Source organism: Pongo abelii, chromosome 14 (genome assembly GCF_028885655.2).
Source record: "Pongo abelii isolate AG06213 chromosome 14, NHGRI_mPonAbe1-v2.0_pri, whole genome shotgun sequence".
NCBI classification, from domain to species: Eukaryota; Metazoa; Chordata; class Mammalia; order Primates; family Hominidae; genus Pongo; species Pongo abelii.
In genome coordinates, this window is record NC_071999.2 from 95552007 (window position 1) to 95564043 (window position 12037).

A 12037-nucleotide genomic window follows, 5' to 3' on the forward strand; every position below is an offset into this window, starting at 1 on the left:
TCTTGTTTCTAAGAGAAGCCACTGTATCTAAAAACAGCCTTAGGGCTTTCATAAGTGGCAGTCCCAGTTATAGGAATCACTATGCCCAGAGGAACTCAAAGCTATGGCTACTGTCAAGTATTTTTGCTTCCTCTAGGCCAGATACAATTTTCTCATCAGATGTCTTTTCATCAAAAACAACGCTGCATAGTTATTGAATTGATATCACACTTTATCAAGGTATTATTAGAGGAACAGGGCTAAGCAGTTAATCAAAGATCAAAACTTTACATAGGAGAGGAAAGGGTCCTGTTAACCATCTGCCCACACAGAACTATTTTGCTTTTTTGAGATTTTGGTCTCTATATCTTTCTTGACAAATGTCTTTCTACCATTTATATAGATATGTATGCATGTATATCTATATTTGTATACATTTATATTTACATATGAATGATATATATTATATATGATATGGTATATACATTGCCTAATTCTTTTTATATATGTATAGTATATATATATATCGGTGTCTTGAAATGAAGGTTGAAATTATTTCTTTTAACATTTTTTAGGAAATAATCCATTCATGTTTCTTGCATTTCTGATATACTCTTTCAGCATTGAGAAGACAAATTCAATTGTAATGTTAATAAGATCATAAAAGATATCTTTCATCTATTTTATTGTTGTAAAAAATCTGGAAATTTTTCTAAATATTACCTTTTTGTTTTTATTTATACCATGTATACTTTCTCACCTCCAATTCTTTGTAACATAATATTTCTTTGTTTTCAAAATTCTTTGTCTGTTCATTATGGGTAACTCCTAGCCATTCTTCATGCCCACCGTAGGTTTTACTTTCTTTTCCTTTTATTTCTTTTAGAGACAGAGTCTTGCTCTGTCACCCAGCCTGGAGTGCAGTGGTGAGGTCACGCCATTGCAACCTTGAAATCTTGGGCTCCAGCCATCCTCCCAGTTTAGCCTCCCAAGTAGCTAGGACTACAGGCATGCACCACCAGGGCCAGCTGATTTTAAAAAAACAAAATTTTTAGAGAGTTCTTACCATGTTGCCCATGCTTGTCTCTTGGTCTCAAGCAGTCACAAAGTCAAATTCCTCCCAAAGTGCTGGGATTAAAGGCATGAGCCACTGTGCCCACCCAGATTTTACTTTCACAAGAAACTTTGGTTTCTCATTTTTATAATGAAAGTTCTAGCTTAAATAAACCTATTGTTTCTTCCATATTTAAATTCTATTTTAGTTATCTGGACTTCTCATGACTTGCTTTTATCACTATATGCCTGTTTCTTGTGTTTCTAAGTAGATGATGAATCAGATGTCATTCTAGTTAGGTTCAGATACAATTGGCTTAAAGCCCTGTTTCCACCCTGTGGAAACCCCAAGCCCTCACTAAATCTACACAGGATTTCCTGAGTTTGTATGTTTTTAAGGAAAGTTCAGTCTCCTGGCTTTTATTTTTCATGAATACTAACTCTGCACTGCAATGTTAATACAAAGTTAATTCTCAGCTATTTGTTTTTATTGCCATACAATATGCAAAAAAGCAAACAAAACACCTAACATTTACATATAATTGCATTTGAAATATTATAGTAAAATGTGATAGTGATTTGTTTGTATTCGGTTAGGTAATGGTAGTGGACTATAAAAGCATTAGAAAGTGGTATTAGAAACCAACATCTATGTGCTAGGTTTGCTCATCACAGCTTGTGTATCCTCATTTTTAGTCCCTCTTACTAGAAAGGCATAGAACAAGAAAATATATAAGTGTATACTAACCCAAATTTTTATACATATCTAGAAATATTCCTATGCATAACCATTTGTGTCTGTATTAAGCTAAACATTAAATTCATAGTGATGTCTCAACTTTAATCCATTAATCCATGATTGTCCAAGCTGCTACCCTTTGCTCATCTGTTACCTCCTACTCCAAAAGTAACAAACCTGGCTTCTACTATCTGCCAATCATTTATTTAATTGTTTAATTCTAGTATATATGTATAATGGTTTCAGAATTATTAACCAGTATCCCCATGGAAAATAATTTTTTTCGAGACAGAGTCTCGCTCTGTCGCCCAGGCTGGAATGCAGTGGCGCGATCTCAGCTCATTGCAAGCTCTGCCTCCTGGGCTCATGCCATTCTCCTGCCTCAGCCTCCTGAGTAGCTGACTACTCCTGAATAGCTGACTACAGGTGCCTGCCACCACACCCAGCTAATTTTTTTTGTATTTTTAGTAGAGACGGGCTTTCACCGTGTTAGCCAGGATGGTCTCGATCTCCTGACCTCATGATCCACCTGCCTTGGCCTCCCAGAGTGCTGGGATTACAGGCGTGAGCCACTGCACCTGGCCCTGGAAAACAATTTTTAAAAATAGAATATATGCATTTGATTTTGAGTTCTAGCTATGATAATTTCCACTGTAATAATGTCCTTAGTAATTAATAAGTATAAACATGTTTATTATCACAGAAAATTGCATGAGAACTATCGGAGAGAAGTCAATGGGTAGAAAGTGCATGTAAGATAATAAAAATCAAATAGATAATAAAGCATATCAATTAATACCGTATTTAGATATAAAGCTTTAAATATATACTAAACACTTTGATTTTGGTTTTATTTCTTCTTTTCAACTTTTATTTTAGATTCAGGGTGCATATGTGCAATTTTGTCATAAGGATATATGCTGTGATGAGGCCAGGCACGGAGGCTCAGGCCTGTAATCCCAGCACTCTGGGAGGCCGAGGCGGGTGGGTCATGAGGTCAGGAGATCGAGACCATCCTGGCTAACACGGTGAAACCCCGTCTCTACTAAAAATATAAAAATTAGCCAGATGTGGTGGTGGGCACCTGTAGTCCCAGCTACTCAGGAAGCTAAGGCAGGAGAATGGTGTGAACCCGGGAAGTGGAGCTTGCAGTGGGCCGAGATTGCACAACTGCACTCCAGCCTGGGCGACAGAGGGAGACTCCATCTCACAAAAAAAAAAAAAAAAAAAAAAGGATATATGGTGTGATGTTGCAATTTGGTGTACAATTGAACCCATCACCCAGGCAGTAAGCCTAGCACCTGATAGACAGTTTTTCAATCCCTGAGCCTCCCCTTCCCTAGTTATAGTCTTCAGTGTCTATCACTCTCATCTTTTGTCCATGTGTACCCAGTGTTCAGCTCCCACTTATAAGTGAAAACATGGAGTATTTGATTTTCCGATTCTGCATTAGTTCACTTAGGATAATGGCCTCTAGCTACATTCGTGTTGCTGCAAAGGACATAGTTTTATTTTTTTATAGCTATGTTGTATTCAATGGTATATATGTATCACATGTTGAAGTCTCCCACTATTATTACATGCCTGTGTAAATCTTTTCATAGGTCTAAAATTACATGTTTTATGAATCTAGATGCTTCAGTGTTGAGTGTGCATATAATTAGGAAAGTCTTCTTGTTGAATTGAAACTTTATTCATCACATATTGTCTTTTTGTCCTTTTTACTATTGTTGGTTTAAAGTCTGTTTAATCTGATGTAAGAATCACGAGCCCTGCTCTCTTCTGTTTTCCATTGCATGATATGTTTCACCATTCCTTTACTTTGAGCCTGTGGGTATGGCTACATGTGAGATGGATCTCTTGAAGACAGCAGACAATTGGGTCTTGTTTTTCTACCCAACTTATCACTCTGTGCTTTTTAGGTGGGGCATTTAGACCATTTAAATGTAAGATTAATATTGCTATGTGAGGGTTTTTTTTTAATGTTTTTATCTGGTTGCTTCATAGTTATTGTGTAGTTGCTTTATGGGAATTGTGAGCTACGTATTTAAGTGGGTTTTTGTGGTAGCAGGCATCATTCTCTTGCTTCCATATTTAGAACGTCCTTAAGGCTCTCTTGTAAGACTCACTTAGTGGGAACAAATTCCCTTAGCATTTGCTGTCCGGAAAATATTTTGTTTATCCTCCATTTATGAGGCTTAGTTTGGCAGGATATGAAATTCTTGGTTGAAATTTATTTTCTTTAAGGATGCTAATAATAGGCTCCCAATCTCTTCTGGCTTGTAAGGTTTCTGCTAAGAAATCCACTGTTAGCATGATGGGGTTCCTTTTGTAAGTGCTCTGACCCTTTTCTCTTGCTGCTTTTAAGATGTTTTTTTCACATTAACTTTGGAAAACCTGATGACTATGTGTCTTGGTGATGATCATCTTATATTGTATCTCACAGGGGTCCTCTCAATTTCTTGAATTTGTATGTTGACCTCTCTAGCACAATTGGGGAAATTTTCATGACCTGTGTCCTCAGATATGTTTTCCAATTTGCTTATTATTTCTCCTTCTCTCTCAGAAATGCCAGTGAGTCACAGAATTGGTGTTTTTACATAAACTCATGTTTCTTGAAGGTTATGTTCATTTTTAAAGTTAGTTTTTCTTTATTATTTTCTCACTGAATTGATTCAAAGAACTCATCCTTGAGTTCTGAAATTCTTTCCTCAGCTTGGTTTAGTATGTTGCTAAGGCTTCCAATTGTATTTTGAGATGCCTATAGTGAATTTTTAAATTCCAAACACATTCAGTTTGGTTCTTCCTTAATATGGCTATAACATCTTTTAGCTCTGGGATCATTTTACTGGCTTTCTTCTATTGGGTTTCAACTTTCTCTTGAATTTAGTTGCCATTCAGACTCTGAATTCTATGTCTCTTGTCTCAGGCAATTCAATCTGTTTAGGATCTATTGCTGGAGAGCTTGTGGAATCCTTTGGAGGTAAAGAAATGCTATGACTTTTTGAATTGCCAAAGTTCTTGTGCACAGCAAAATAAACTATAAAAAGAATAAGCAGACAATCTACAGAATGTGAGAAAATATTAGCAAACTATATATTATATCTGACAAAGGTCTAATATCTAAAATCTATAAGAAACTTAAATAAACCAATAAGCAAAACCTTAAAAATAATTCCATTAAAAAACAGGCAAGAAATGAATAGATACTTCTCAAAAGAAGACATACAAGCAGCCAAGAAGCATGTGAAAAAAATACCCAAAAACCACAAGGAGAAACCATCTCACGCTAGTCAAAATGGCTGTTATTAAAAAGTCAAAAGACAACAGATGTTGGAGGAGCTGCAGAGAAAAGGGAATGCTTATACACTGTTGGTGGGAATGTAAATTCGTTCAGCCACTGTGGAAAGCAGATTGGAGATTTCTCTAAGAACTGAAAATACAGCTAATTTCTTCTCATCTGAGAAGGCTGGTGTTTCTTTTTCTTTTTGAAATTGCTGTCATTTGGGTGGGTTTTTTTTTTTTATTGTTTTTATTTTTTCCCTTGAGGGTTTGACTGTGGCATATGTTGTGAGTAGTCAATTGGCTTCATATCTGGGTGTTTTCAAAGGGCCAGAGCTCTGTATGGGTTCCTTCATTGTGGCTAGTTTCTTGCATTTGGCTTCACAGGTGATGCATGCTGAAGGCATTTATTTTATTTCTTTTTTTTTGTGCAATCCATCAGGTGGTATTTAAGTGTAAGGACCAGCAGAGAGGCTCTCACACAGCCACGTGCCTCTTCCATATTCCAGTTCATTTGCAGCAGTGCTCTGGGGATAGGAAAACGGGCAAGAGATGACCCCCTCACCATGTTTGCTCCTAGGCCTTGGTAGAACCCCCGCAAATCACTGGAACCATTCCTACCTTTACTTAGCCCTAAGTGGGGCCCTGGTGGGCTGCCCTTCTCCATTCCATAGGGGCAGCTTGAGCTGAAGGTAGGTCACCAGTAGGCCGGCAACTCCCCAGGGATCTGTTGGTCCTCTGAGCTTGGTAGAGTCAAAGTATGTTGTGTGGTATTTCTGTGGGTGGTCTAGAGATATAGTGGGTTAAGGGAGGAGGATCCCCAGGCACTGCAGTGTGTTGGAAGTGTGAAGCTGGTGTGGCACCAATGGCCTGGGGTGTTTTGCCCAGCAGATGGCTGTGGGGACCACCCAGCTTGTGCTCTCCTGCCTGGATTTCCTTTCAGTGTCTTTCCCAGGAGCAGGCCTAACAAGCTAATTTTATCCTGAGAAATTCTGTGCCAAGAGTGCTGGGCTGTTCCAGGTATTCTGGGCCACAGAGCTCTCTTGGACAGAAGCTGTGGCTGGCCAACAGGTACACCCTTTCTGGAGTTGTGTTGCAGACGGAGAGATGCCTAGTTCTAGTGCCCCAGTGCATGAACCCAGGCCTAATTCTTCTCAGAGTTCTGAGAGTGAGGCACCTCCCTGCCTCAAGCTCAGGCCACAGATTTCAGTTCAGTACCCCTTGGCAGTGTGCTTGAAGGCTGAGGGGTTGAGCACAGGCCTGTGGCTGTGGCCTCTCATCCCTTGGGGTTGAGCACTGACTGTGCTAGAGGGGCCAAATTGCTCCCAGACCACTGGCAAAACACTCAGGTGGGGCAGTGAAGGTTGTGCTGCGCCCACTCTTGTGGAAGCAGCCAGTCATAGACTTTGGGAGGGGCTGTCAGACAAGGGGGCATGCAAATCAGAGCAGTCTTGCAGGAAAGGCAGCCCTTGTCTCTCCCAGCCCAGCTCAGCAGGGACTAGAGTCATTCAGAGCAAGATGGAGAGCCTTGAAAGATGGGCACCTATGAGCACATTTGGCTGTAGCAACCCTCTGTGTAAAACCTTCTGGACTTTGTACAGGTTTGAGCTGCCTCTGCTCAGTCTCCAGGCAGTTCCCCTTGTCAACACAAATGCCTGTGGGGGTAATGGGATCTCTTGTAGCTAGGATCCCAGAGGTCCACAGCAGTAGTGTGGTACCCAGGAGCTCTTTCACTCAACCCTTCCTTAGAACCTGTTCAGTACCAGGAGCTGGTCCTGGCATTCAGCAACTCCATGCAGGCGTCTCAGCTTCCTCCGTCTTCAACCTCAGTGTCTGTGGCACTTCTCTGTTGACTTTCAGTGTTTACTCTTAAAAAAAATCTCCTCTAAGTATGACGGATTACTCAATATTTTTGTGGTGTGTGTGTGTGTGTGTGTGTGTGTGTGTGTGTGAGGGGTGTTTTGTGGCTGCGTCTAGTCAGCTATCTGTCCCTCCCCATGCTTTGTTTCTCTTAGCAACAATAAGCCTATGATTGTACTTCTTTTTTGTCTACTCAGGGAATTGTACTGAGAGTTTAATCTCAGAAAAAATAAAATTGAGCATTGACTTTTTTTTTTTTTTCTTTGAGACGGAGTCTTGCTCTGTCACCCAGGCTGGAGTGCAGTGGGGTGGTCTAGGCTCACTGCAAGCTCTGCCTCCCGGGTTCACGCCATTCTCCTGCCTCAGCCTCCCAAGTAGCTGGGACTACAGGCACCCACCACCACACCAGGCTAATTTTTTGTATTTTTAGTAGAGACAGGGTTTCACCATGTTAGCCAGGATGGTCTCCATCTCCTGACCTCGTGATCCACCCGCCTCAGCCTCCCAAAGTGCTGGGATTGTAGGCATGAGCCACCGCACCTGGCCAACTTACTTTTACAAGGGATTGAAATCGCTTAAAGTAGCACATGTGTAATAAAATAAAATAACTCTTTTGAAGGAAACAAAATGATTTCATTAAAAACTGCTAATAATTATGTTTCTATACATCTTATGACTGCCTGTCAGCCTCATCTCAGTTAAGAATTCTGTTGGTTAATAACTTCATACTTAGCTTGAACAGAATCCAAGGATTGTAATGTTTACATCTTCCATTTAGAAAACTTCTCATATTCACTTTGTTATTATTTTCAAACTTCATAGTACTGAATTTTTGTGTAAACCAAAATGTAATGTTCTTTGTATAGACAGAGAAAATATGTTTGAGAAAATTTGAGTCCTGCAAGCAGCAGGACAGAAATAAAAACGATAAAATAAATAAGGGAGATGTAGTCAAAGGAAAGTGAAAACCTCTCCCATCTGAAAATAAATATCTGAACTTTAGTTGTTGGTTAATTTTACTTTTTATTAAGTACAAAATATAGTAGACACCTACAAATAAAGTCAAGCCCTTGGCTTTCCATTCCAGTAAAATTTACTGCAATCACGGATATTGCCTTCACTTGTACCAACATGATACAACTCCTACCAATCTCCCTTGGTCTTTTTCCTTACCAACAGTTTGTAACCCCAAAATAAAACTTGTAAATGGGGAAAAACAGTTAGCATTCCCTGTTTTAGTGTGACCTTGGTAGGAGTGAAGGGGTTTTTTTTTGTTTGGAATAAGCTCAAGATTATGTAGCAAGAGAAATGCAAAGCATTTTTGTGTATAAATCATTTAAAAAGGTGGCCCCCCAAAAATAACTGAGTAGCATTAAATGTATTTTACTCTCCTAGTTGTTTGAGAAAAAGAGCAAACTGCAACTTAAGAGATGTTTATTTATTTATTTGGTCCTGTAGACCCTTGGGATGTAAAGTTGCTGTTTCTTCTCACTGGGAGCAGAATCTGCCAGGAGGAAATTCACAGAAGAGTGCTGGTGTTGTAAAATTTATAAACCCAAAGAAGAGTCATGGAAATTGCCAAGTTTTTAAGGATATTTGGCAAGTTTTATTTGTTTCATTAGTTGTTGTTTTATTCTATTTTAATAGGAGATAGAAATATTAGTGTAGAATGTCAAATTTAAAAATAGAAACGTGGTGAGAATGAAGAAATAGTATTAGGAAAGGGAAGCAAATGCAAATAGGACATTCTCTGCAGATCCAGAAATTCAAACTCTAATCGAGTTTTGAAGAAGTAAAATTATACAAAGCTTGTGGAGTTGCTAAGGACTCAGGTTATACCCAAATAACTAAGGTATAAGAAACCCTGTAATCCATTTATCAAATCACTTTATGGAGCTCTTAAGTGAATACATCTGTGTTAATGTTTTGTTGTGTACTCTGATAGGACTAGGATTACGTAAATTTTAAGAAGAGGCCCATCTATTCATGGTGGCAGTATAGTGTACTTGGAATTATGTGTAGTGGTTTTGGAGATGAGAGAATTTCTGCACAGCACACTACTATTGAATATTATTCAACACTAGTAACTATCAAAAGTTGCCAGAATTAAAGGGACTAGCTCCTTCTGCCTAAAGGTTTGGTTCATGATTTGGTGGTTTCAGCCAGTGACTGGTAACTACTTTAAATTGAACTACATGTTTAGTGCATCCTGGGAAACCAGGAGATAGAGGCTGCAAGGCAGTGTGAGGCGACTTCTCTCTTACACTAGCTGATTAAAAGACAAAAGGGCTGATTTGAACAGCTTTAGTTCCTATAATTCTGCAATGCCTGCAAAATTTTAGCTGAGAGCCATTTTTTGTCCTTCATTATTGAGATATGAAATAACCTATGCTAGAGTGGCAGTTTCATCTAACATTTTCACTGCCCAGAATGATTGGGCAGTGTTCTACAGTAATTATTTTTGTCAAGGAAAGTCAATTATTTGAAGGATCTCATTAAAGAATTGCTACTTAATACTATTATCTCAAAGTAGCAAGCCGATGTTAATTGAGTATTGTTATAGTGCAGATTATTGCAAAAGATTGGTTTATTTAAATTCTGTTATATACAGAATGCCCTAGATTGCTTAGTAGGAAGCTAGTTCAGTTTCAGTTTAGCAGGTAGTCTTAGAGTAGGAAAGTGGATAAGCACATTCATTTATACAATGAGTTTTTCAAAATTTAGAGGTGCCATGGAAAATTGCTGAAACTCAGGCCTCTTTGCAAAGACTTGTGTTTGCAGATATTCCACTATATTCAGGAATATGTACTACCTGGAGGTGTATCTTTAAAATTTCATTAAATTTGAAGGGGTTCAGAAAAGCATTATCAATAAATTTGGGAAAAAGCAGATTCTAAATTGACACATAATAATTTTATTATTTTTTTCATATCACAGTAAAATGTGTTGGATACATTATAGCCAAACAAATTATAACCAAGATTCCAAAAAATATGACTTTTCTATTTACTAACACTACCAGTGAATGTAAGGAAATAAGTAATATTTAGGGGCTGGGGTTATTGAGGGCACTATGTCCACAAATTCCCCAAAATTTAAAAAAAAAAAAGGAAAAAAGAATGAATGGAAAGAACTTCTTAGAAAGTTAATGCTGAAAAACCAAAACCATGTGAGAGTGGATGAGAGTTCAGCTCTAACAAGATTATTCTGCATCACCACACCCCCCAACACACACACACACACACACACACCCCTACACACTAACATACATTATTAGGGAAAGGGTTATCATGTTACAATGAACCTTCAAGAAGCATCATTTTTGAATGATGCTTTTGTTGATTCTAGTATGCATTTCTATTAAATTCTGACACTTTATCTGGGTTTGGGGTGTAGTATATCTTGGTAGGGAAAATAAATCACAATTTCTCATAGATATCTGGTTGTAAAATTCTATGCAGTGTTTGTCAGTATCCTTAATTGCTATCCATGGGTAAAAACTGGCTAATTCAAACATAAAATGAGTCTTCATTATATTCCTGTACTATGTGAAGTTATTTTCATGCAGTCTATATTTAGAACTGAAGGAAAACTAAATATTCTCTTTGTTCAGTGAAATTGCTACCACAACAAATCTATGTTTATCCAGATATTAAGAGGAAGTGGAAAAATTACATAGAATTGGATAACGGTGGAGTTAAGGGTCCAGAAGTAAATTCCTTCACAGAGGAGCTCAGTATCAGTTGTGGCCCAGATGTTATAAGAAATGCTGAGCTTAGCAAGTTCACAGACAATATAGAGGAAACTGGCAGCCCTAGTTTTCTCACTAATTTCACTGTATGCTTCATTTGTACTTTGTGATGAGGGAGCTTCATTAATCAAAATTTCCTGCATCAATGTAGATGTCCTCAGATGTAGATCTGATAGATAACCTCTTTAATAGTGAGAATGGATATATCAAATATAACACATTTCTTGTGGCACCAAGCCATAAACAAAGTCAATGGTATTGGCTCATTGATGTCTCTGAGCACATAAAAACTAGCAATGGTTTTAATATATTTGGAAGTTAAGCTAGAGGTCATTAACAAAAAAAAGAGCTGGTATGAAGATGACCGCATCTGTGTTTTCCAAAGAGAGATTTTTGTGCTTTCTGTCATTTTTGTCAGAACCATTATAAAACTACCCTTTAAAAAAGTCTATAACTCTGCCCTTGTACTCATCTAAGCCATTCTCTAACTCCACATAAGATATCCTGCCTTCTTCATCGCAATGAGCAGTTAATGCTCCATGTCTAATTGGACAACTACATTGTCAAATTTGCTTCCACTCAGATGTATAGCATCAAAAACTACATTGGTGAGGTTCACAATTTTGATTTTGATCACTAATTCTGTGTCAGGAAAGGCAGTATTTTTTTTGCAGTAATTCTGATGCACTAGTCCCTTTTATTGCAGTGGGATGTATCTTTGCAGGAATATGTAGATCGAAGATCAGGGCCAACAACATCTCTTTTTGACATGTTTTCTAAGAAAAGATGGATCTTTTTCTTATTGAATAAATATTTGGATACTTGCCATGAATGCAATAATTGCCAAAAAACAAAAGAATATAAATGTGTTCCTTTCTATGACTCTTGCTGGGGGTAGTAAATTTAAAAGATGGAATCCTCAGTCTTAGAAACCTGAAACTCCCTCCAGAAGCATTTCACAGTATGCCTGACTTATATCAGTAACCTATGACAGGATGCTTAGCTATTTCAAAGACACAGCTTTGACTAAAATACTATCTTAATGTAAGCATTTTAAAATGTTAAATCCCTACCATATGTAAAGCACTGTGCTTAATATTTTAAAAGTCAAGTCGTATTATCCCAATATTACAGATGAAGAAAGCATAAAATTAGTAACTGGTAGACCCAAATTAATATTTAGATTCATATAATACCAAATACTCTACTTTCTTGTCTATAAACTCCTACCTTCCTCTATGTGTATTTTTGTCTCTATCTAGACATCAAACATAGTGTCCTGCCTTAGTTAGTAGATATCCTGTGTACTCTCCACTAGAAACTTTCTTTTACAAGGACACAAGCTGTTTAGGTTCAGCAGAAAGTACCATAGT